The sequence below is a fragment of the Cetorhinus maximus genome, chromosome 22 (genome assembly GCF_964194155.1).
Source record: "Cetorhinus maximus chromosome 22, sCetMax3.hap1.1, whole genome shotgun sequence".
In the NCBI taxonomy this organism is placed as follows: domain Eukaryota; kingdom Metazoa; phylum Chordata; class Chondrichthyes; order Lamniformes; family Cetorhinidae; genus Cetorhinus; species Cetorhinus maximus.
Window position 1 is genome coordinate 5,137,124 of NC_135900.1, and position 27,521 is coordinate 5,164,644.

The following is a 27,521-nucleotide window of genomic DNA, read 5'->3' on the forward strand; positions in this document are numbered from 1 at the left end:
AGTGCTATCAAGTGGCACTTGCTTAGCAATAACCTGCTCACTGATGCCCAGTTTTGTTTCCGCCAGGGCCACTCAGCTCCTGACCTCATTACAGCCTTGGTTCAAATATGGACAAAAGAGCTGAACTCCTGAGGTGAGGTGAGAGTGACTGCCCTAGACATCAAAGCCACATTTGACTGAGTGTGGCATCAAGGAGCCCGAGCAAAACTGGAGTTAATGGGAATCAGGGGGGAAACTCTTTGCTGGTTGGAGTCATACCTAGCACAAGGGAAGATGGTTGTGGTTGCTGGAGATCAGTCATCTCAGTTCCAGGGCATCACCGCAGGAGATCCTCAGGGTAGTGTCCTCGGCCCAACCATCTTCAGCCGCTTCATCAATGACCTTCCTTCCATCATAAGGTCAGAATTGGGGATGTTCACTGATGATTGCACAATGTTCAGCACCATTCACGACTCTATGTGCAAATGCAGCAAGACCTGGACAATATCCAGGCTTGGGCTGACAAGCGGCAATTAACATTCGTACCACACAAGTATCAGACAATGACCATCTCCAACAAGAGAAAATCTAACCATCACCCTTGACATTCAATACATTACCATCGCTGAATCCCCCACTATCAACATTCTGGGGATTACCATTGACCAGAAACTGAACTGGACTAGCCATATAAATACTGTGGCTTCAAGAGCAGGTCAGAGCCTAGGAATCTTGTGGCGAATAACTCAGCTCCTGACTCCCCAAAGCCTGTCCACCATCTACAAGGCACAAGTCAGGAGTGTGATGGAATCCACTTGCCTGGATGAGTGCAGTTCCCACAACACTCAAGAAGCTTGACACCATCCAGGACGAAGCAGCTCCGCTTGATTGGCACCACATCCACAAACATTCACTCCCTCCACCACCAACGCACAGTGGCAGCAGTATGTACCATCTACAAGATGCACTGTAGCAATTCACCAAGCCTCCTTAAATAGCACCTTCTAAATCCACTACTGCCAGAAGGTCAAGGGCAGCAGATAGATGGGAACACCACCACCTGGAAGTCCCCCTCCAAGCCACCCATCATCCTGACTTGGAAATATATCACTGTTCCTTCACTGTTGCTGGGTCAAAATCCTGGAACTCCCTCCCTAACAGCGCTGTGGGTGTACCTACACCACATGGACTGCAGCGGTTCAAGAAGGCAGCTCACCACCACCTTCTCAAGGGCAACTAGGGATTGGCCAGAAATGCTGGCCCAGCCAGCAATGCTCACATCGCCTGAATGAATTTTTTAAAAATTGCTTGCCTCTAAAAAAATAATTACATTTTGACTGGGAAAATGTATCCATGGTGGGGGCGAGAGACCCCTTTTAAATTAACCTTGTTGCGGCCAACCGAGGGGGTTGAATGAAGAAGGGGAGCCGGCTCGTTCCTCCTCACCCAGGGGGGGGCGTAACAAAGATGGGGTCCCATTTGGGAAGTTAACAAATTGTGGGGGGGCGGGGGCGGGACCTCGCCCAGGGACTGGTCATAACAAATTGGGGCTCGGTGCTGGGATAGTTCCCACAGACAAACGAGGGAATTAGAGTGGGGGAAGGTAAATTGTTCCTTTGAAACCAACATTAAAAACTGCAAAAAGGTTTTCTTGAGTCTGCCGACTAAAGTGTAGGAATTGCCCACGTTGGAGGCCAGTGCTTTTACCAACGGAAAGGATGTTAGTGAGGAACATTTGACAGTTCTGTCCCTCGAAGAGTTAAAAGAGAGAGAGAGGCACTCAGGATGCGCCAAGGCCAGAAAACCAGGAAATTTGAAAAGAGGGTGGACATTGAGGATGAGGAAATGGTTAGAGTAGCGGGAGAGAGAGTTAAAATTGGAGCAGCGGAAATTCAGGAAAGAGAAAAGGAAAGGGAAAGAGAGAGAGAGAGAGAGAGAGAGAGGAAAGACAGGAAAGGGCACGGAGCGAAGAGAGAGAATTTCAGGATAGAGAGAGGAAAAGGGAGTTTAAACTAAAACAGCTCGAGCTGAGGGACAGGAATCCTACTGTGTCCCTCGAAGGCCCCACTAGCTCAGACTTAAGGGCTGAAGCAATCGGGTTTGCTCATGTAATCCCTAAGCTTGATTAAGCAGAGGTGGGAGACTTCTTTATCTCTTTTGTGTGGTTAGCACAGCAGTTAAAGTGACCAGTCCAACATCGGTCCCTATCTCTGCAGAGTAAGCCTTTCAGGAACAGCTCAGGAGGTTTACTCCCTCCTGCCTGAGGAAAGTGCCACTGACTATGAGGCAGTAAAAAGGCCTATTTTAAGTGCCTACCATGTGGTGCCGGAGGCAAACTGTCAGAAATTCCATACCCTCGGAAAATGGCCTGACCAGATGTACCTGGAATTTGAAAGGCTCAAACAACTTGCTTTTGACCAGTGGGTGCGGACACTTGGAAATAGAAGCCACTTATGAAAGTCTCCGTGAAATAATTCTCCTCCTGTTGAGGAGTTTAAAAACGCCCTACCCTTCCCAATAAGAACACACCTAGAGGAGCAGAGGGTAACAGGGCCCAGGCAGGCAGCCACACTGTCTGTGATGATTATGAGCTGATCCACAAACCCATGTCCCAGAAGAGACCCTCCCCTAGTCACCCCCCAACCCACTGGAAAGGATAAAGGGGGGGAGAGCGCGATAGAAAACTGAGCACCCATGGGAGAGAGGGAAATGCTGGGGACCCTCCTCAGGACATAAAGGGAGTAGCTGAGATGAAACGTGAGGCCAAGAAGCCTGTGTGCTTTAACTGCCGAGAGGGTAGGGCACCTCTGGGCCAATTGCTGGAGTTAACGGGAAAAGCCAGTGGGATTTAGCGAGACACATACACCCCATGCAGAGAATGGGAATCAGTCAGAGACCAAGCTATGGCTCTGACTACGGCTGTGGATCCCTGTAGATGTGCTCCTGAGAGCGCAGGTGAGGTTAAACAAGTCCCTGAGAGTTACAAGGGCTTTGTATCCAAAGGAAGGGCAGTCACATTTCCCCAGGGTGAGGTGAGTAACCCTATAGTGATACTGAGGGATACAAGGACCAGCCAAACTCTACTGCTGGGAATGGGCATGACCTTCCCACCAGAGGGTGCATTAAGTGCCAGGGTGCTGGTAAAGGGGATTGAAGGAGGGTACATGCCCATCCCCTTGCACTGGGTGCACCTGGAGTGGGACTTTGTGTCAGGAGCAGTGACTGTGGGAGATATCCCCAGTTTGCCTGTGGATGGGGTCGACCTGCTCCTCAGCAGTGACCTGGCGAGGTCAAAGGTAATAGCAAAGCCAACTGAGGTCAGGGATACAGGACAGAAGGAGAAAGTGCCGGGCATTTTCCCTGCCTGTGTGGTAACGCGGTCTATGGCCAGACAAGCTCTGTCAGTGGAGGCTGAAGTGACACTGCAAACAGAGGACCCTACAGTCTGGTTATCTGAAACCCTTTTCAGAGGCCTAGAAGATCCTAAGGAGGCAGTAAATAGATCTTCCTTGTTACCGGCCCAGCAAGCTGACCCACTCTTAAAAACATTAGCTTGGGCTGCACGCACTGAAGCTGAGGCAGAAGCAGCCCCTGAGTGCGACGACATTAACAATGAGGAAATGGAGAACCCCCCTCACAGGCCTGCAAATGAGGAGTGGATAGTGATCCTCCGGGTAGTGGTGCTGCCGAAGTACCGTAGGGAAATGTTGTGCTCGCTCACGAAATTCCAGTGACTGGGCATGTCGGTCTACGCAAAACCCAAGCCCGCATCAGCCAGCCTTTCTACTGGCCGCACCTCCACAGGGGTGTGTAGCAAGGTGTTCCAGAACTTTCCACACCTTCCAGGTTGCGGGAGAGCCCCAACCTCCAATAAAACCAGCATCGATGATTCCCGTGCAGGCTTTTGGGGGAACCATTCAGCCAGGTGTTAGTGGACTGTGTGGGGCCCCTGCCCAAAACAAAAGGGGGCCACCAGTACATCCTCACCATCATGGGCTTGGCTACCCGCTTCCCAGAGGCTGTTCCCCTGAGAACCACATCTGCCAAACCAGTGGTGAGGGAATTGACCCAATTCTTTACCAAGTATGGTCTGCCCAGCAAGATCCAGTGGGTTCAGGGCTCAGATTTCATGTCCAAAATATTCCAGGAAGTCACAGGTAACCAGCTGAAATCTTCAGCGTACCACCCACAGTCGCAGGGGGTGCTAGAACGGTACCATCAGACCCTAAAAACAATGATCAGGGCACACTGCCACTGACTGGGTTAAAGGACTAGACTTTCTTCTATTCACTACCAGGGGCTCACCCAATGACTCCACCAGTTTTACTCTGTTTGAATTAGTTTACGGGCACCAAGTGCGAGGGCCTCTGAAACTAATTAAGGAGAGGTTTTTGGAACAGAAGGGGGAAGCCTCCATTTTAGGCTACGTAACAATGTTCCGGGAGCAACTCACGAGAGCCTGTGATGTGACCCAAGAACACTTAATAATCTCTGAGGCAGCTATGAAGAAACAGGCAGACAATTGTGCCAGGGCCTGAACCTTTCAGCCAGGGGACTGCGGGCAGAATCATCCCAGATTTACACAAAGTGCAGTAACGGGCGGGGAAAAGGACGATTTACCCGTTGGCCGCAATGGCGGCTTTTCATGTGGCATCATCCCATTCCCACTTCATTCGTTGTGCATTCCTGGGAAACAGGCCGGGTCACTGGCAGGGCAGCCTCTGATTCGCCCGCCCCGCCATCACCTCAGGCCTTCAGTAAACCGGCTGCCATATTTAAAGGCCGCCCCTGCAAAGAGTCAGCGCTCTTCCAGGGATAGGAAGCTGCTGGGAACTGATGGATGCCAAAGGGAGGAAATGTGCCTCTCCCAGATTTAGCGACATCTCCCTCGATCTCCTGCTGGACGCAGTGGAGGCCGCAATGTCCCCTACCCCCGCTCTGGGCAAAGGGCAGCAAGCAAGGTCACCAATCCAGCATGGGAGATGTGGCAGGGGTGGTCAGTACCAATATCCTGCAAAAGTGGACAGCCACCCAGTGCTGAAAGAGGATGAATGGTCTCATCCGCTCCGCCAGGGTGAGTCACTCTTCTCATCACTCTCAACTCACACACTCACAAACCCATCGCACATCCACAGGGATCTCACACCTCAAGGGAAATCACCACTAACTCTCCAAACACCCTCACATCTCCATCAGGCTTATATCCTCTGGATCTCACTTACTCATCCCGTCCACTTCTCCGCTCACCACACATACATTCCACTCAGTGCCATGTGTCCTGCTCACACTCTCTCCATCTGTTTCCATGCAGGAGAAGCTGGCTCACATCAGCAGGGAGAGGTCCCAGATCAGGGATAGCGTTGACCACATTAGGCCCCTCACTCACTTTGAGGAGCTGCCATCGCGCTGACTGGTGAGGGTGTGGGCCGTGTCTGTGGTGACGGTGAGGTCGGTGGTGAACACCCTCGTGAGGATCCTGCACTACATCATCCCTCTCTCAATGCAAATGCGAGTGCCTCTCTCCTGCTCCTGACTCTGCTGCCCTGCACTAATTATCTCTACTCTGGTTCACAGGGAGCTCTGCCCAATGACTGACACCCTCAGCCAGCCAGTCCCTCAGCTCCATCCACATCCTCACCTCCAGCCAAGAGGACACCTCCTCCATTGAAGAGCTGGAAATAAGCAGCCTGGAAGACCCATCACAGCGCTTACCCACACCCTGCACCAGCACAGAGACACACACCTCAGTGGGACCTAGATCTAGAATAGGTTCGTGTTCACAATCTCGTGGTCACTGCATGGACACGTGTCCACAGCAGGAGGAGGCAGGTTCAGCCGAGCTCCCTGGGACTCAGAGGACAGCTGGGGAAGAGGCATCTGTGAGGTCCGAGTCAGATGATGAGCCTCTGGATTTAGCCTTCCAACTCATCCTGAAGAGTCAGCAGAAGGCGGGGGAACATTACACAGGCTGTTGGAAGCCCTCAACAGAGTGGCACACAGGTTGGAAGAGTGTGTCCTGCTCTCCGATGAAGTGGTGCCCACATGTGCGCGTATGGTGGTCTCGATGGGAAGGATGGTGGACACCATTGAGACCCTGGTCCAGCAGACGATGTGTGCAGACCTGTACTCCATCAGGGCAGTCGTGGGTGAGTTCCTGCAGTGGCAACACGAGAGGGAAACGGGCACCTCGACATCCCTCCAGGTGTTCATTCCCCTCAAGGAGTCAGGCTGGGGCCCTCGGGCACCCGAGGGAGGAGGAAGAGCAGCTGGACTCCCCTGGGTCATTCACTCAGTAATCTCAAAGGCTGTTCTCTCCCACTGAGTCCCCTTTGCCTGTGACCCCCTCAACCTCGTCCTCTGTCACCACAGAGGGAGCAACTGGCTCTCAGGAGGACAGTCAAAGCAAGACGGGACCCTAAAGGCCTCGGCTCTCCAGAGGGTGCACGCTACAGTCATCAGAGGCAACAGGGCCAATCATTGCACAGGCTGTCTCCACCCTTGCTGAGGATGTCAGGGCAGCACCTAGAAGAACTGTTAGGCCTAGAAAAGTTAACAATTTCTGATCACAAGCGGCTGCATGGGCGAACACATTTTGTCACTTTATACCTGAAAATATATTCACTTTTACTTAATAATGTGTAATGGTGTCTTTCACCTTTGTTGAAAGGCTTTGCGAGTCCTCCCACTGCAATCCCCCCTCCCCCCACCTGCCCCCACCACTAGCAGTTCAGCTGCACGCAGCCAACCCACGAGTGATTCTGGGAGGAGAACTCTGTGTGTGGCAGGGCTTTTTGGAGCCTCGTGCAAGCCTCTCCCACACACGCAGAGCCTTCCTCTATCACACTCACCTCACTGTCCTGAGCATTCTCAATGCTGCCGGCTGGAGTTCACTTCCAGTTGTCTATCTGAGCCGACCTGCATCCCCGCCCACCCACTGACCACACTCCCATTCAGCACTTTTGTCTGTCCAACACGAGGCTCCGCTCACTTTCGATTTCAGAAACATTGTGGTTGTTAAGTAAGTTTTCAGCTGCCCCGTCCTTTTCCCTAACCCAATCTCCCATGTCCTTTCCCCCATCACTGTTGACCCCTCTGGCATCACCTTCCACCTCCCCACTGTCACCTGCTAGCCAGAACCCTTTTCTTTCCAGGTTATCCAGGTGATACTCTGGAATACCTGGTCCAGGTGAACGTCCAGGTGAATGTGCAGGTGCATGTCCCCTATCTTCTCGAGAATCCCACCCCCATCTGCATTGACCTCCCCGACCTCCTCCTTCCCATCCCCAGGGTCCATGTCTGCCTCTGAGCCCCCAACATCCACCCTCGCTGTCCCTTCTACCACTACAGTCACACCCTCACCCTCCCACCCTACCGACTCACTCTGCCCTCTCTCATACTCACCATTTCCTCCTACTACTCCCACCCTCAGTTCACTCCTAAGGAGGCTGTCATCAATTCTACAGGCCCCTCCCTTGCATGTTCACTTGGACATCCCTACCCCTACTCCTTCCTCCACCCCTACTCCTTCCTCCCCCTCTGAACTCTCCCCTCCTCCTGGACTCCTTGCTCTCTCTTGACTCCTTCCTCCCTCTGAAGTCCTGCCCCCCCCCAGAACTCCTCCCCGCTCCAGATTCCTTCCCTTACACCTTCCTCCCCCTTACATCTTTCTCCTCAGTTGCTGCATTCTCCCTGTCACACCCTCCTCCCCTCCCCGTACTCCCCACTGCCTCCCACAACCTCAGCCCCTCCAACACTATCGTTCCCCCGCTCCGAACCCCAACCCCCTCACTGACACCGTTCCTCCCCCCTTCCCAACCTCACTCACCCGGTACACCTTCCTCTCCCAGTCAAGCCTAGACCTTCCTCTCCACTCTGTTGACGATCACCCGAAGCAGACCATGGCCAAGACACTAATGTCCCAAAGTAGACCCGAGGCATCTTCTGCCCTCCGGATGTCCGCGATGTGAGCAAGGCCCTAAAGGTTAGTCCCGACTTCGGCATGTTACACTTGTCTGGACGTGTTCTGGGTCGGCGTGTTTTCCCACCGACGTGGGCGGTAAATTTGATGTTTGGGGGGGATGATTCCGGCGAGCTGGGCTCATATTTATATGCAGATGTATTAAAATGATGTTCCCAATGTGTGGCGGTGGGGAAGGTGAGCCACACTGAACGGTGGAGCAGACGATCGCAAACTGGTTTCATGATGTCATGAAACTGATTTTTGGCCTTCCGGCCATATTGTCATCTCACACCCGCCATGATGCCCGAGACCAACGGGGAAGGAAAATTCTGGCCTATGTGTTGTTGCTCCTACCAACACCAGGTGAACCCTTTAAAGCCAGGTTCAGTGGCCTGTACAGAGTAGCAAAGAAGCTCAGGGAAGTAAACTATCGAATTGAGACCCTAGATGGGGGATAAGGCAAAAGCTATGTCATGTCAACATGATAAAGTGATATCACAGCCAAGAAGGGGACAAGCAGGTAATGGCCTGTCCTTTGGCACCGACCTAGAGATGAGGGTAACAGTGGGGATGAATTGGAGGGAGAAGTGGGTGAGATCCACATTGAACCCCCTACTACCCGGCTAACCAACACAGCATTACTAGCAGACTTAGGCTCCTTATTTACCCACCTGAGTGCAGAACAGCGAACAGACTTGGCGAGGCTGCTCACTGCATTTAAAGGCTAATGCAGGGACAAGCCAGGCTGCACCACCCTAGAGACCTAGATGATGTGGGTGTGAGAGAGGCCCCTCCCATTAGGCGACTTCCCTATTGCCCAGGCCCAGAGAAGCTGGTCCAGGTTCGGGAGGAGATTAACTACACGCTGGAGCAACAACTAATGGAGCCTAGATTCAATGGCTAGAGCTCCCCAGTTGTGCTGGCCTCCCAGGCTGGATGGCTCCACAAGGTTCTGCATTGGCTACCGAAAAGTTATTGCAGTGACCCAAGCCGACTGCTACACGATACCCCGGCACGGATAGGGTAGGTACAGCAGCCTATTTCACCAAGATACATTTACTCAAGGGATACTGGCAGGTTCCCTAAACTGCCCACGTGAAAGAAATCTCCACCTTCATAACTCCGGATGGGTTATACCAGCGTCGAGCCCTCGGTTTGCTACTGGCTCTCAAATACTTTGAGATATGTATCCGAAATGGATACAGAGAGACCACAGTCTGTACTGACCACAACCCTTTAACCTTTGTGGAAAAGTTGACCCAGAATGCCAGGTTATTCCGTTGGAATTTGTTTTTCCAACCGTACCACCTAAAAATCGCCTACATTGCTAGGAAATCAAATATGATATTAGACACCCTGTCCAGAGCTTAAAGAGACCCGGTTAGAACTGAAGAGATAATATTGACCAAGGCTAGGGGAATGAATGTGTGTGAGGGTGTGTTTGTTGTTTTATACTTTTTCCCCTTGTAATGAAATGAGAATGAATCCCATTTCGTTCATGGTGCTGGACAAGCGTCATGAAAAGCGGATTACAGCCATGAATTACTTATGGGCATCTTGAACTTTTTAAGGAAGACTTGTGTGTTTTTAAAGAAATACAAACAAGACACTAAGCAAAAGATGGCTGATAATGTAAAACTACCATTTTCTGGAAAATTCCGATGTGGATTATACTGACAGACCTGTCCTGAGAGAACATGGAATGTCGCACCTGAAAAGGTGTCATGGCCTTCTTCAAGCGGAGATAGTTGCTTGAAAGGGATATAGAAAAAAATGCAAAAGACTGAACTTTAATCTCCTGTGGTTATGGAGACAAAGACTAATTTGTATGTTACAGCAGTCACCCAAAAATCCATCCCCTGTTGATTTATATCTCAGGATATGTAAATAGTTCTGAGATGGATGCAAGATGACTATTTCCCCTCCTGGAATATACAGGGGTAAAAATGGGATGAAAAGCTAGATGCAGAGCAGTGCAGTGTGTGACTGTGTGTGACAGAAGACAGAAGAACTAAAGTCACTTCTTGCAACTTGCAGGCAAAAGTATCTCTCTCTCTCTCTCTGCTGCTGGAGGCAAAGCTCAGCAGAAGCCATAACCTAAGGGAAATAGGACAGCCTTTCAGCTACCCTGCAGAACCAAGTGTGTCCAAACCAAAGTCAGCTCTACTGGAATCACCCAACTTAATAGCTGCAACGTACTGCCATCTACACCTCACAGACAAGTCAAAGACATTCATATAAATACTTTTTGAACTTTTATTTGGACTCTTAACTTCTCATTTCTGATCTGTGTGTAGGTGTGTTACATTTTTATTATTTTTTCTCGAGTTTTAGTAACCAATAAACTTACTCTTTCTTTGACTCAAGAAAGCGTGGTTAAATTGCCCCCTTCTAAGAAATAAATACGTTTGGACTGGGGAAAGGTATCCATGGGCGGGGGGGTTGGTGGTGGGGGGAAGGAATCCCCTTTACATTAATCTTGTTGCGAGCAACCAAGGGGGTTGAATAAAGAAGGGGAGTCAGCACATTCCTCCATATCCGGGAGCGTAACAAAATTGGGGTCCTGTTTGGGAAGTTAACGAATTGGGGGAATCCTGTCCGGGGACTGGTCGTAACATTAGTCACTGCGTATTAAAACTTGTTGCTTAAAGTCACTTGGGTCTGAGTCGCAGGGAGATTATTGTTGCAGGTCTGACAATACTTTGTTATGACCATAAACATATGCAATCCACTAACAGCGAGTCTTTGATTGAAATGAATGATTCCCTTTCAAGTTATGTCTCAAACTTTTCAATGTCACAAGTTTGTTTTCCTTTTCTAGGTTTTGACCTGGCAGGGCAGCTAGCCATTGGTCTGTCTGGATGGTCAGCACCCTATCCTCAAGATGGCCCATTGCCTTCCCCTCAACTCCAGTACACGTGTAAGGACTTCCGGCTGCCTCCTTCCAAGCCATTTGTTTTGCAGATGGAACAGTCAGCCCCTGCCTCATGTCCGGCTTCGCTCTCCATCACTCCAGTGCCTTCTTGTGACAGCAGCAGCCAGGAAACTCTCAGCCAAGAAACTGAAGGTAGGATAAATAACAAGGCACTTTTCCCCTTGTTTTTTTTTTAACATTGAAAGTGATAACTCAACATTTCAGCCAAATAAGGTCACCTACCTGCACTTGCGTTTCAGCAGCACCTTCTAAACCCACGGCCGCTACCACCTAGAATGACAAGGGCAGCAGATAGATGGGAACACCACCACCTGCAAAGGCACTCACCATCCTGACTTGGAAATATATCGCTGTTCCTTCACTGTCATTGGGTCAAAATCCTGAAACTCCCTCCCTAACAGCACTGTGGGTGTACCTACACCACAGGGACTGCAGCGGCTCAAGAAGGCAGCTCACCACCACCTTCTCAAGGGTAACTAGGGATGGGCAATAAATGCCCACGTCCCAAGAACGAATTTGTTATAAAGAAAATAGCTGGGACTGGCACCTCTTTAATGAGTCCGCCACATTGAGAAAGTAAAACACCCCAAGGCTTTTCACAGGAGTGTTATTAAACGAAATGGAGCGTTTTTTTTCTTTATTCTTTCATGGGATGTGGGCGTCACTGGCAGTCAGCATATGTTGCCCATCCCTAAGTGCCCATGAACTTTGTGGCTTGCTCAGCCATTTCAGAGGGGCAGTTAAAAGTCAACCGCACTGCTGTGGGCCTGGAGTCACGTGTAGGCCAGAACAAGTAAGGACGGCAGTTTACTTCCCTAAAGCCTGGGCCTCTGGATTATTAGTCCAGTGACATTGCCACTACACCACCATCTCCCCTGAGAGTTAAGAATTAGAGCTGTATCCTGGATTCAGGCTGCCCTCCTGTGTTAATGAGTGCCATCAGTTACAATGGCCCAGGCCTAGCACTGACCCTGCCAGCCCTACACTCACCCAGGTTAAAACTAGGGCGCCAGAAAGAGGAATTATTATAACTTCGTTAAGTGCTATTTCTCTCCTCCACACCTTGAGGTCTAGACTGCTCCTTGTCTCCGCTCCTTCTCGTCCATCTTTCAGTCAGTGTGATCCACTTCTTCAGCAGCTCCCTGTCCACTTCCTTCCATCTCACTATCTCATTCTGCCATTCCTGAAACCCTCTCATCAACCCTGGCTCTGATCCTAACTCTCTCCATGGGCCGGAATTTTACAGCCCTGTTACAGTGGGGATGGGGTCAGAAAATGCAGCGAAACATTCTAAACTCCATTGACTTCAACGGGACCGTAAAATCCCACTGCCATAAAATTCTGCCGCATGTTCTGTTTCCTCCCCCTTTTAGTGTGAAATACTTTGCAATATCTATGACAAGACGTATAGAATTGTATAGTGCTGTCTTTGTTCCTTTATTCCGATGGGTTTGATGCTGTGACACTCCACTAAAATTGCAATTTCTAATGAGCTGAATTTCTAAACACTCAGCAACAACGGTCCCAGCAAAATTCTCACCAAAAAAACACAATTATTTCAATAATGGAAAATAGTGGAAATATGTAAATTGCACCTTCTTCACTGGTGGTGTTTTATCATTCATGGTTCGATGATTTAATGGGTTGACAGTATGCACTGATCTGGATTCAGTGCCTGATCTGGGATCGATTGATTGCAGGACTACTTTGATACGGAATTTATTCAAAATAAATAGGTTTTCTGCACTATAGGGATGCAGAGGGAAGTAAAATAACTTTCTGGACCTCTTCCGCGTTGGTCCCATTTCCTGAGAGGTTTTAACCAGCAGTGAAAACCACATGGTTTTCCTCACACAGTTTTTGCCTTAGGAATGCATTGTGTCCCAATGACATTGTCAGAGCTCTGATGTGATTTAAGGAAGGAACTGCCCCAGCTTTAGGGCAGGTGCCTGTCATTTAAAGTTGCAGTCAGAAAGGACTGGTGTAGGAGGTCAATGGCCACAATCAGGTTGGCCATGATCATATTGAGTTGCGAAGCAGGCTCGATGGGCCGAATGCCTACTCCTGTTCCTATATAATCCGATGACGAGACATAAATGCAAACTGGTAAAGGGCAGGTTCATGACCTATAGGCTCCCAAAACACACATTATAATCGATTTACCTCATACCTGATTGTGAGAAGATTGACTCCTGCAGGTTTGTATTCAGTTATTCAGAACTCTAATTTAAACTGAGGTTCTTCATTCTTGAATTTGTAATTAGTTGCGAGGCTGAATGACAAACAATATTAAGCAGATTACTGGCAGTTGGAAATGGGTAGATTTGACATTTATGTGCCTTTGGTGGTTTTAACCGGTAAACCTCCAGCGATTGTGGGCTGCAAATTTGTTAGACACTATTTTCCAATATTACTGAACCATTTTTGTCCCCCGAATAGTTTTATAAAAATTCATTCACAGGATGTGGGTGTCGCTGGCTAGGCCAGCATTTATTGCCCATCCCTAATTGCCCTTGAGAAGGTGGTGATGAGCTGCCTTCTTGAACCGCTGCAGTCCATGTGGTGTAGGTACACCCAGAGTGCTGTTAGGGAGGGAGTTCCAGGATTTTGACCCAGCGACAGCGAAGGAACGGCGATATATTTCCAAGTCAGGATGGTGAGTGACTTGGAAGGGATCTTCCAGGTGGTGGTGTTCCCATCTATCTGCTGCCCTTGTCCTTCTAGATGGTAGTAGTCATAGATTTGGGACAAGCACATCTCTTTCAAAGAAAAAGCAGCTTGAATAAGGTTAAAACACATTTGACCAAAATGTCAATGTTGATCTTGGATTATTGGTAGGAACAGAGGAACATAGGAGTAGGCCATTCGGCCCTTCAAACCTGCTCCGCTATTCAATAAGGTCATGGCTAATCTTATTGTGGCCTGAATTCTGCTTTCCTGTCTGTACACTCATAACCCTTTACTCCCTTGTCTATCAGAAATCTAACTCTGCCTTGAATAAATTCAATGAACCGGCTGCTCTCAGGGGAAGAAAATTCCACAGAATACCCTCTGAGAGAAAATATTTCTCCTCAACTCAGTCTTAAAAGAGAGACCTCTTGTTCTTAAACCGTATCCCTAGTTCTAGTCTCCCTCACAAGTGGAAACATCCTCCTGGTGCCCAGCCTGTTAAGTCCCCTCAGGATCTTATCATTTTCAATAACATCACCTCTCATTCTTCTAAAATCCAATGGGTATAGGCCCAGCTCAACCTCCATTCATAGGATAAGCCCTTCATCCCAGAAATGAGTTGAGTGTTGTATCATACTTTGCTTTGGGAAGAGGGGTATTTTCCTGGCTGTATCCCTTTTATTGCCTGAGGAGACATTTCTGAATAGCTTGACTCTGGATGGGCTGTGAATCAGCCATCACCTGATGTATGCTGTTCGACATCAGCAGAAAAGATTCTGTTCCTTGAACAAATGGTGCACAGTTGGGTTGCTGCAGAAGCCACTAGGTGAATACGTGATTTCTTAACATAATGTAAAGAGCAGCATTGATTGAGGAGTAGATCTGTGTATACAAATGAATCTTAGGCATCTATGCAATGGTCTGAAGCAATAGAGAAAAACCCACAGAATGAAGTGTGGGGGAAATTGGAGAGGTTTGGGGGGTGGTGGATGGGTTGTGGGGTGGGGGACTAAAATGAGAGGTCATCAATAAAAGATAGTCACTAATAAATCCAGTAATAAATTCAGGAGAAACCTCCTAACCCGACAAGTAGAGTGTGGAACTCACGACCGCAAGGATTAGTTGAAGCAAGTAGAATGGGTACATTTGCCAGAAAGTTAGAATTTTTAAGAATTCGTTCTTGGGATGTGGACTAGGCCAGCATTTATTGCCCATCCCTAAATACTCTTGAGAAGGTGGTGGTGAGCTGCCTTCTTGAACTGCTGCAGTCCATGTGGTGTAGGTATACCCATAGTGCTGTTAGGAAGGGAGTTCCAGGATTTTGACCCATTGACAGTGAAGGAACGGTGATATATTTCCAAGTCAGGATGGTGTGTGGATTGGAGGGAAACTTGCAGGTGGTGGTGTTTCCATCTATCTGCTGCCCTTGCCCTTCTAGATGGTAGAGGTCACGGCTTTGGAAGGTGCTGTTGAAGGAGCCTTGGTGAGTTAAACACATCAAAGGGGAAAAGAGTTGTAGGATATATTGATAGGATTGGATGAAGAAAGGTGGGAAGAGTTGACTCTTGTGGAGCATAACATCTGGCATAGGCCAGATGGGTGAATAGCCTGTTTCTGTGCTGTAAAAACTATGGCTGGTATTCTACCAGGCCAATGGGGGTCACACCCACCAGTTGGAGAATTGGCGGGGTACCCCATTAGTTCGGTGGGGGATGCCAGACAGAATCAGGTGCCTTTCAGCCATTTAATTGGCTGCAGAGAGGCCTTCCCCACAACTGAGGTCCTCAACAGTGAAAATCCTGCCTGCTGAGAGCTGCCGACCAATCAGAGGCCAGTAGCACATTGTTGCCACCAGCACCAACGATGGCTTTCAGTGGCCACACCCTGCCTGATCCCAGGTCCCTCATCACTGAATTGGGGATTGAGATCCTGCTGCTGGCCAGGAATCCCACCTCAGTCCCTTTCCCCCTCCGATTTAATCAGGCCAGGCTTTCCTGCCACTGGGAGACTGACACGGGGCCTCTCCTGCAAGTAAGTTGGCCCTGTGCCCTGGCTCCCACTGCATAAAATCCAGCTCTATGAATCTGGGATGAATCATGTAGGGCGCTAGGTCAATTGCTGAGTTTATTTTGGCAATGCTGATGGTTTGTAAAAGATAGTTAGTGACATATATATACAAGATAAACCAAGGATAAGGAAAAACATTGAGCTTCAAGTTGATGTTGAGTGAATGGAATGGAACTGGAGGTGAGAGAACACCAGTGGTTTGGTGATGTCTGATGTTGGGGGAGATGTGCTCTGCCAACAAAGTGAGAGGTGCAGAGTTCAAGAATCTGAACTTTGAGATGATTTTGTTTGCATGAAATGACACTCATGATAATGATGTGAAGCATCTTTGGTTTATAATCTGGCGAGCTTGTATGGAATAATCAATGACATTGCAACCCAGTCAATGATATTCTTGTCCCGTGTTCTGCATATGTGAAAATAACCTTGTCATACAGTTTGTCTGTTGAATTCTCTTTTTGTACATTGTGAGGAGGCACAGATTTTGCAGGTGCCTGAATAACATATGGAAATTGAAGTAGGAAGTATTTATGAAGTACATGTGCCTACTGATTGTGTTAGTCTTTCATTGTGATTAATAATATTTGCCTGCCGGCTTTGGGAAAGAACTCCTGTGGCCGTAATTGACAGTCAATGGCGAATGAGTGACGCTTACCTTTGCTCACAAAGCGTCAGTGAGCTGTCGCACGGCAACTTGTTCCAATTAGAGAACTGAAACAGCTCACTGACCTGTACAAGGAATCTTGGGATCTGAGTGACCAGGACAAGCAAGGTTCCGTCTCTCCAATGAATAGGATTGAAGAGTCTTTACTGAGGCACACAGGGCAGGGTTCACAGGCCCCGCCCACCGCCGGGATTGGTCCTGCCGTAAATCAACGGGTGGCTGGGCTGCCGAATCTGCCATGGCACATCCCATCAGACCGAGGCTGGAAAATCCCAGCCATAGAGTCTAAACCAAGAACTGTAAATTAGAATATTTAATTCAAAATAAAATCATGTACAGAGAGGGAAAGAAACACGGGATGAAGGAAGAAAATGTTGAACAAAACGTTTTTTTAAAAAAATCTCCAACAATAATTAAAATCTGAAGGAATGGAAATTGGAATATGGACAACCATGTCTGACACCAACAAGCTCGGAACAGCCTGAATCATCATGCAACAGGTTTTTCAAAGGCATTTGACAGGGTTGATCATACAGTTGCGGTTACAACGTTAATAAAATTAAACATACGTGAGACTTTTGTCCAACGGATTACTAACTTCCTCACTGATTACACTCAGTGGGCAGAATGTTATGCTGGTGGGAATTTACGGTCCTGCCAAAGAAAATGGACTTTTGAATGGCTCGCCGCATTTTACAGCCCTGCCCCCAACACGATGGGCGCATAAAATTCTGCCCAGTGTGTCCGATACCCTGGCTGTCTATGCAAAAATGTTCAGTTAGCAGCTGGTGTGCCTCAGGGTACTCGACTAGGTCCAAAACTTTTGCTAATCCTCATCAAAGATGCTTTCTCTTCTGGCCTCAAATCATAGAAACACATGGACAATGTGACGTGGACAGTGTCTGGGCTGCAGGCCAGTGAAGTTCAGAAAAATTTTGATGCCCTCAATGAACGGTGTGGGGAAAACAGCATAAAGTTAAATGCTACTAAATGTAATGCCATGCCAGTAGACTTTGGTACACATGAGCGCATTCCCTTTTATATAAAGTTAGGCAGTTGCACCCTGACATAGGTGAAAACCTTGAAAATCTTGGGTATATACATTTAAGCTAAGTTGAAGTGGGATAGCCAAATGGACAGTATGTTGAAACAAATAAACTGATATTTATTCTCAGACCCCTCATCTCTTTCAGACTCCCTATCCCTAACATATTGTTGATCCACACTGGCTACATCCATTGTCACACTCATGCAATATGGACACATGGATTTATGGATATAAATTCAAAGTGACGCCTTTACCCTGAAAAAAAATGGAGAATGGGCACTTTACTTGTAAAACAAAATGGCGTTGAGAGGTCAGGTGATCTTTTCTTTCCTGTCAATATACATAGAACTATACAAGGCCCTGAGCCATCCTTTATGTCTGGACAATACATTAAAATGCAAACAAACTTTTGAGACAATCTCATTGAGAAGTCATTAAAATGCAACAGACCTTTCCCGTGGATTAATGGTTGCCCTTACCCAAATAATTTTTAAAAAACTAGTTCACAAACTTCTTGCAGACTTTTCATCTACAGAGTGGAATTCCAAAGAATGGATGTGAGAAACCCATATTCTATCATGATGATATCTGAAAGGGTGAAACTCAGATCCCATTGTTTGACAATGGCCAAGTTGCCAGAGACCATTTGTGAGGACAATGAAAGACAGATACTCCGGTTACATAACAGAAACTCATTAAGGACATCTAATAAGGCACATTTTTGGAGCAGATACAGAGGAGAAAAGATCCAGGGCAGCAGAGGAACATTCATCAGCAGGCAAAAAAGTCTTTACCTATTTATTTGAAGAACCAAGCCATATTTTTGCTAGATGGGTTCAACTGCACCTTGACTGCAGGCAGTAAACCACTGCAAATCCATCCTCATCAACCTCCAGGCTCTATTTCTACAGTAGACCAAAGGAATGACAGGCCTGCAATGTTTCAAGACTCCATCTCGGGAGAAGTAAGTGTGACAGTGAACTTTTGGGCTTTTTATGACCTAAGTGCATGCTGTCTCCTTTGTGATCAGCATCTTTCCTTGAGTGTGTGTGTCTGTATGAGTGTGTGAGGATGCATGTGACTTTGCATGTGATAGCTTAGCGGTATTGCTGCTGGACTAGTAATCCAGCGACTCAGGGTAATGCTCTGGGGACCTGGGTTCGAATCCCACCACGGCAAATGGTGGAATTTGAATTCAATAAAAATCTGGAATTAAAAGTCTGATGATGATCATGAAACCATTGTTGATTGTTATAAAAACCCATCTGGTTCACTAATGCCCTTTAGGGAAGGAAATCTGCCATCCTTACCTGATCTGGCCTACATGTGACTCCAGACCCACAGACCCACAGCAAAGTGGTTGACTCTTAAAAGCCCTCTGAACAAGGGCAATTAGGGGAAATGTAAGAATTGCTGGCCTGGCCAGCGATGCCCACACTCCATGAATAAAAAAGAATACGTTTTGGGTGTTGAGCAATAAGCATTTATCCTTCACTTTTAAAACTCTGGAGGAAACCTGTCGTTTGTCTGTCCGTAACAGTTACAGCGCTTGGGGTTACAAAACGTTTTCTTTTTCAAAAACACATCTGTCTTCCGTCAGCTGAGGGATGGTGACCCTCTCTCCACTCTCTGTAACACTGTCCCTTGGTCGAATGCACTGTCCCTGTGGGGAACCCCGGTCTCACACACCTGCAAACAGCCCAGATCGAAAGAACACAGAAGCACATGCTGAGATTGATCTGAAGCCCTCAATATCAGTCACACGACAGCACGTTTCAACTCACAAAGCTCAAAACTCTACAAACAAGGAGAGTTAATATTTGTAGTAAGTTTGGAAAACCCCTTATGCAATCTCCCCAATTTCAGAACTGGCTACTCCCACCATGCCCAGAGCAATCATGGCATTAACATCTCATGAATGCCCGAGCCTCACCTAGAGATGTGACCCACCAAGGTGCGTGTCTATGTGCTGCTGGAGGGTGCGGGTGAGCGATGTGACAATTCTTCATCATCTTCTTCCTCGTGGTCTGGACGCTGGGCGTTTTGGTGGTGCCCCTTGTGGGCCTCGATCTGCAGACCCCTATGAGATAGAGAATGGAGTTGCAGTAGATGAACGTGAGGATTATAAGGCTGCATGTCACTCACTGTGATTGTCAGGATGTGATGAACTCATGGAGGAGTGATCCGTACTGGGTTGCTAACACAATCCGATCACCCCTTCCCCCACAGGAGCGACCCCTGTTCTCCCCAGCGATCTGGGTTGCAGCCTCCTCGATCTCTGTGAGGTCGATGATGTCGGCTGTGCTCCCCCCACAACCCCTGGTCCCGGTCTGGGAACTTTCCCGCCTGTTGAGGGCAAGCTTGGCCTGGGTGGAGACACAAGAAAGGCAGGTGAGGAGGAGGGATAGAGCATAGGTTAGCAAAGATGCATGCCCCCTGTGTGTGGTGAGCCCTCCACAGCAGGTGTGAGGATGGAGAGTGCGCAGCATGGTAGACGCGGTGGCTGTGATGTAAAAGGTTCCTTTAGTCTATCGGTGCTGATATGTGTCCCCTGGTAATGGTTGTGTGAGATCCCTGGAGAGAGTAACCATTTGAGCGCATGATGCCATGATGTTAGAGGAAGTTGAAGGACTTACCCTGACGGAGCGGGTGAGATCATTCATCCTCTTCCTGCACTGGATCTCATTCTGGGTGTGGCTGGGACCTGCGCTGACCTCGGTGTCGACGGCCTTCCAGGCCCAATAGGTGGGGCTGGTGTGCTTCCTGGAACCGTCCCTGGTATAGAGCACATCCCTATGCATCCGCACTCCTCTGGTCAGGGCCTGAAGGGCGTCGTGTCTAAAGCAGGGAGCAGCCTCCTTGTTGTGCATGGAAGATATCTGTAACGGTCTCCTGGAGACAGGTGGGCTGCAGAGAGTGAGATGTGTGTGTCCGACTGGCATTTAAATGTGGCGCCCTGACCTTCGACCCCGCCAGCTGATGATGGGGCAGATGAATCAGCTCCCAACCCACCAGGTCATCAGGCCCGATCATTGCCTGTGCGTAATTAATGAGTTTCCAAGAGCAGAGTATCGGGCACGGGTTCCCACCATTCCGAGCAGCGGCGTGGGTGCCAAAACAGCCGGAGACCCCACCTATTCTCATAAATGGAGAATTCTGCCCGTGGACTCTGTTCCTATGGAAACTTCTGGAATTGTCTTTCATTTTTTAAAAAAATTGGACACTGACAAGGTGGCTAAGATGGTTACCACAGAGTCAGGTGACCTTTGCAACTTCAACACAGACTATCTCCCGGAAAGTTCCAAATTGAATCATACTGGGTGGTGGGGAACCACCCACTTTGAATGGGCATGCTCAGACAGCACCCATTGGTGGAATTCACACTTGCCATTGTTCGTGGTTTACTCCAAATACAGAAGCAATAGACTCCTAGAGCCTCTGCCTCCAAGTTTGCAATTTAACAAAAGAGCGCTGGTGAGACTGTTTTCCTTGGAGAGGAGAAGGCTGAGCGGAGACTCGATCGAAGTTTTCAAAATCATGAGGGTTCTGGACAGAGTAGATAGGGAGAAACTGTTCCCACTCGTAAATGGATCGAGAACCAGCGGGCACAGTTTTAAAGTGTTTTGCAAAAGAAGCAAATGTGAGGTGGGAAAAAACTTTTTCACACAGCGAGTAGCTAGGGTCTGGAATGCACTGCCTGGAAGTTTGGTGGAGGGAGGTTCAATTGAGGCATTCAAGAGGGCATTGGATGATCATTTAAATAGAAACAACGTGCAGGGTTATGGGGGGAAAGGCAGGAGATTGGCACTAAGTTAAAATGTTCAGAGAACCAGTGCAGAAATGATGGGCGAAATGCCTTCCTTCTACATCATAACAATTCTGTGGGACCAGTTATCCATAAGTTAAGTGTGAAAGACCACCATCTATCTCTTCTTTTGTAGTGATGGCTTTGGACTTCCAAACTATTCTGGTTGGATTCTACCAGCGTTGGTCATGTGTCCGAAATGGGCGTGTGATAATGGGTTTTATCCCAAGATCCAGGAAAAGGCCTGGGAAGTCCACTGAAGAGCTCTGGAAGCCAGAGTAGCTGCAGAAAAGGCAGTGTCATGTTTGTCTTTTAAGAACCGGAAGGCTGAAAGTCTTTAATAGCCTCCCAGCCTGATTCCAAACTCCAAGCCCCTCTGTAAAGAAACTTGGCCTCCTAATGTGGAAACCATAACTGCCTAGCTTTGCAACCTGCTGAACATTCATCTCTACGAAGGAATCCTGCAACAATATGGATATTTGACTTCAGCTATTTGAACCCATATGAACTACCAGTCAAGAGTGGAAAAATATTTCTTTCTTTGTTGGGCGAGTGATGACTGATCTCTTACAACAAGACAAACAAGTGAGCTGTTAACTATTCTTTTCATTTAACACTTATAGAAGTGCACTATCTTCTTTAATTGTACCTTTCTTGAGTGTGTGGTGTGTGACTGACGTAGCGTTTAGATTTTGAGGATGAGTATGTGAGTAAATAGCCTTCTTTATTTTTAAACCCACAAAAGCCTGCTGCTGAATATTTAAATTGAAACACATGGTAACAACACTGATTACGGATAGTAAGAGAAGGGAAGTGGGGTCTATCAGTTTATCTCTCCTCCCTGTCCATAACAGTCACACTCCAATTCAGCCTTTGGGCTGCTAATGTGTTTCTTGAATAAGATATCATTATTAAAATACCATTATTAAGACTCTACACTTTAAGAGATCATTTTCAGTGTCAGCATCTTATTTTTGGAGGTAGTTAAGACTGGACATGCCCTTAAATATTCGCTTGTGTTTGAACGGACTAGTCCTAACTTGCCCTGGATTATTTAGTGGGTAAGCATTTCCCTTCACGCCCTTTATATGTTTCAAAGCAGAATCTTTCAGTTGGATACTGGTGTAGCAAAGCTTCAGGAGGAGCAGGGCAAATCAGACCAGCATCTTCTGTGTTTCCATATTTAACTGCGTAAGAGCGATGGCGAGAATTTGCTTTCTGATTTCCTCCATAACTGTGAGCACTGCTGGCCTCACTTATATCCCCAGTGCAAAATGTGGGCCAATACCTTTCTCAAAGTTCAGATTATCAAACTGTTCCCATTTTAGTTTTGCCTGTGAGCTGTAACCGCTGTTTGCACGGTAAGGGGTGTCATCAGAATGTGACTCCTGTGCAAGAACTTGCACATGTGCCAGTCGGGAAAAGATATGCTGGTCCACCTAAGCCTGTCCTGTGCCCCACGATTACAGACACTCCCGCTCCACCCAGAGCCATGTTATCTCCTGGGAGATGCAGAGAACACAAGGTAGAAACCTCAGGCCAATTATGGGGGCGATAAAATATGAAACACATGAACATAAGACTAAGGAGGAGGAGTAGGCCATTCGGCCCCTCGAGCCTGCTCCGCCATTCAATAAGATCATGGCTGATCTGAGTGTGGCCTCAACTCCACATTCCCGCTGACCCCCCCCCCATAACCTTTCACCCTCCTTGTTAGTCAAGAGTCTATCTACCTCTCTGCCTTAAAAATATTCCTTGACCCTGTCTCACTGCTCCCTGGGGCAGAGAGCCTCACAGACCCATGACCCTCTGAGAGATAAAACCTCCCCCATTCCCGAATTCCTCTGTGTCCCCTTTATGCAGTGGAAGTTCATCCTTGATGCGTGTGTGTACTCCAGGGTCATCTTACCTTTTGTGCAAGGTGATATCCACCTCTGCCGGAGGCTACAACAATGCAAAGCTAGTTCGGTGAGTATGAGATAAGGTCTGGTGGGGGGGTGGGGGGTGGTTAAATGGGCTCCCAGGACATTCAAAAAGGCGGAGAGGGCTTTTGTCAAGAAATATATGACCAGGATTTTCCGGTGGTCGGGCAGGCTCGGTGGGCGGGCCCGAGAGCGGTCAGGAAGCTGACCTCTGCCCTCGAGGGCCCCGACCCTGATTCCACGTTGGCCGGCCAATTAACAGCCGGCCAGCCTGAATCGCGCGCTGCAGTGCTCAGCGCTGCTGGGGTGCGGGGGTGCGGGGGTGCAGGAATTAGTGTATGTGCGCGGGGTGCGCGCTGTAAAACCTCCCTGACGCACAGAGCTGCCTCAGGGAGCTGAAGATTTTTAAAATAAAAAGTAAAGATATTAAAAACAATGAAAACATGCCCCCTCATGTGGTTCTGTCACATGAGCAGGGACATGTTAAATATGAACGTTAAAAGTTTTTATTTTTTTTTAAATCACTGGTCGAAACCTCGTCCTGCCCGTGGATGAGGTTTCGCCAAAACTGCAAAGGCCGCTTGGCCTTTTCACCCGCCCGCCAACCCAACGGTTGGACGGGCAGCGAAAAATTCCAGTCAATTCATTCGTGAAGGGCCTTAATAGGCAGCTTAACTGTCGGCGGGCGCGCAGCCGACTCCTGCACTCTCGCCCGCTGACTGAAATATCGCACGAGTGCCCGATGATTGTTGGGACACTCGCCCGACGTCATCGCGCGTCATTTTTACGCTCATTCGGGTCGGGCGCTCACCCGTCCGGCGAGGGAGAAATTCTGTCCTGCGTGTTTTTAACAGAACAAATCCCATTTCGTGCGATAGTTACAGCTCGCATTATATAACGCTGTCTCCAAGAGTCACCGCACTTGGGGCTTCTTCACATCACGCCCGATCTAAGATGCTTCTCTGTTAAATTGACTGGCTGCCCCAGTAGCTTTTAGTTATGAGGTTATGAAAAAAATTGCAGCTGTTCTTTTTGACTTTGAGAACCCAGTATGTTCCCTCATGAATGCTGTTTAAACGTGCAAGGGAGATAAAGACGTATATCTGCAAAATTATCTGAAGTTATTGGTGCTGAACAAAATCTGCAAAACATACACGCTGACGTTTTTATTTATTTTAAAAAATTTACTGTAATGCAAAAAAAAAAGGCAGGGCTTAATCAGTTAGTTTTCCTCCTTAATCCCTCAGACAATCAATTGTTATTGACTGAGGATTGTGTTATTATCACTCCAGCGCTCGGAAGTGCAGATGAGAAATTGCCTTCAACGCAATCAGCTAACAAGGCAAAATGATTTGGTCTTTACACGGCCCTCTGCCCTCCCATGAAGGACTGTTGACGGTCCAGTCTAGCTACAAGTACAAGTCTGTTGCTGCACTGCAGCACAATGGATTCAGAGTTGGAGGCTTCACTACCCCACAAAGTCCGACCACATCACCCTGCAGAGATTTTGGTTTTAAGATTTGCTTTTGAGCACATTGTAAGTTGGTGGCTAATGTTTGTGTTTTGTCTTTCTTGCAACAAATAATTTCCTGCATTCTGAAACCTATAGAGAACGCACCGGTCATTTTAATTTTGCTGCTAGGCTTTCAGATTCATTTGCATTGTCTTGATGTTATTGTGTTATTTAAAATAAAGATTCAGATGTTTGGAAGAATCGATTTAACTTTGTCTAAATTTAGAAGTTAATTGCATATTTTTTGTACTTGAGATTTTAATGTATTTTGCAGCATGTGCTTAAAGGGTTGAAATTAAAATGATGATAAAAGAAAAATCTATTTTTAAATCTTTTTTTATATTAGATTACAGCTACGATACCCTAGATTCTTTACATAGTCCAGCATCACTTACTGAAAGTGCTAACAATTATGTTACAATCTCCCGGCTACAAAAGCAGAATCAAAGTGTTGCCTGACTGCAATGTGTAAATATTGCTTCAGTTCTGAGGGTGAGCTGTTTGGAGGGGAGATCATTACTTCACGACTTTGAGCTGTGCCTAATCACAAGATGGATGAAGCGGGATGGTGTTCGGAGTCAGTGTTTGAGACAGGGAGCAGAGCCCTTGCTCGCTCGCACCCCGTGTTTCAGCATAATTATTATTTGGAAATCATGAACATGCTGCTCACCCCGTGGCCCCGGGATGTCCTGGCCTGGATTTTTAGCCCCGATGGGGTTGGGAGCCGAGGCTGACATGTGCTGAATTTCGTGTCATCGGCCTACGTGCCTGTCCCCCAGCTCTGTTTCACGCCTGGGCTGTTTTCCCAGAAGCTGGATGGGATGGGGGAGGGGGGAGTTCTGGGCACGACTGACTACCCACCCACAGGCACAGATAACTGATGAAGGCCTACAGAAGCCTATTATCAGAGGCCGACCGGGATTTTCCAGTTGGCCTCCATGCAGGTCCCTGCAGGCAGCGGGGGACAGTAAAACTGCTCGGACGTGACCTCCAAGCAGCAGACTGAGCGACCAGCACTCCCGGCAGGCTTAGGGGCACCCTCACGACCTGTGGGTTCAGCAGCCACACACACAGCCCCCAGCATACACATACACACACACACACACCCTGTGAAAAGACTCTCTATACCACCCCATTGTGGTAACCTGCAGCTTCAAAGGCCTTTTTTTTTAATATAAAAATTTATAAGTTGGAGAGGGTGCCTCCATTTTGAAGCACCCTTTTAATTTACCTGTCATGACATCTTGCTGCCACTTCCAATGGAGGCCTCCTGTTGGCTTCAAGAGCCCACCCCAATTACACTATAAGCAGGCCCTCTGGTCACAAATGGTCCAAATCACAGGTGAGTGACTATTCCCCACACAGGGCGACCTGAATTCGAACCTGATGCTGGGGCCCTGAAGCCCACAGGAAAATTCTGCCCATTTTGTATTGGCAGCCAGGCACAGGTGCAAATCAAACGCTAAAAGGTTGTGGCATTTTGGGCATCAGTGAGTGATGTGGGGAAGTACAATGCAGCCAGGTACCCACTTTTTTGCAATTTTTTATCGATCTTCCTTCCATCCGAACAGTTGTCTGATAGAATAATGCCCCCCTCCCCATAACATACAGAGCTAGGGGACAGAGAGCTCTGATCTCTGATAGAATAATGCCCCCCTCCCCGTAACTTACAGAGCTAGGGGACAGAGAGCTCTGACCTCTGATAGAATAATGCCCCCCTCCCCGTAACTTTCAGAACTGGGGAATACAGAATTCTGATCTCTGATAGAAAAATGCCCACCTCCCCCTAACTTACAGAGCGAGGGGATCGTAGTAATTATGGTTTTATTTAGTGTGTAATGTACCTTTAAGAATAATACTTATTAAGGATGATCACGTGACCTCAGCAGTCAGTCAGAGACAGAGTTTGAGTTGAAAGCGCTCGTGTAGTCGCTGTTGAGTATGTTGTAAATAAACTAAGTGTTTCCACCCAACAAGTGTCTGCAGATGAACTCTATCAATAGTAGAGTAGCAACTCGGCACCCTTACAACAAACTGGTGATGAGGATAAAACAGGATTGAATAGAAGAAATCAAGTTAGTATGAAATTGGCACTGGACCTTGCCCAGTGATTGTAAGTAGCAAGCTCTGTTAGAGTTGAAGAAGTTATCCTCTCTCAAAATGCTACAGTTTTGGAGAATTGATCCTTTTGAATCAGCCACAGATGATTGGTTTCATTACATAGAGCGCTTCACGTACTTTTTTCAAGCAAACTAGGTTATGGGGGAAGAGAAGAGGCGAGCGATCCTCTTAAGCACTTGTGGGACTAAAATGTATAGCTTGATTCAAAGTTTGATGGCACCCAATGCCCAGATTTGAAAAATTTTGATGAATTGGTGGACCTCGTGGAGGGTCAACTAAAGCCCTCAGTCACGATGCAGAGGTTCAGGTTTAATTCACGAAATAGAGCCGGGGTGAGACAATTGCATGCAATGTGACAAATTTGAAGCAGCTAATGGAACATTGTGAGTTGAGCACAACTCTAAATGACATGCTTATAGGTTGTTTAATGTGTGGTGTGAAAGAGAACTCTATTCAGAAAAGACTATTGCCCAAAGGGAATCTGGATTTCAGCACTAGAGATAACGTTGGTCGTGGAAAGCGTAGTAAGAGATCCAAAAGCAATACAGGGTGCGCAAAATGGTGCCGTCCTCCACATCGGGCAGGAAACCTCAGCTGAAAAGGGCACGAAAAAGTGAGACTCGGCTGAGAAGCCCCTGCTAGCCGAAGAATAAAGAAAAATAATTTAGCAGCGAAATTGAAGAATAAGTTTAATAGAGGTGGAAAGAAGCAGTTTTTTTTAGCAACTGGCAGTTTGAAAAAATGCACATATGATGAGGCAGTGCAAGGAAAGATTCAAGCAGGCTTCTAAACAAAAGAAGAAGAAATCTACAATGTAGAAGAGCCAATTCAGATACT

The 27,521-nt window shown here is 47.7% G+C and overlaps 1 protein-coding gene across 1 annotated transcript in view; it reads left to right on the plus strand.

Annotated features, from left to right (window-relative positions):
* Window positions 1–10,977: 10,977 nt before the first annotated feature.
* Window positions 10,978–27,521, plus strand: part of LOC144696418 (anoctamin-4) — a 172,675-nt gene continuing 156,131 nt past the window's right edge. Inside the window, exon 1 of the mRNA XM_078567672.1 lies at window positions 10,978–11,006. The gene's annotated coding sequence lies outside the window, so the exon portion shown is untranslated. The remainder of the gene's footprint in view (window positions 11,007–27,521) is intronic.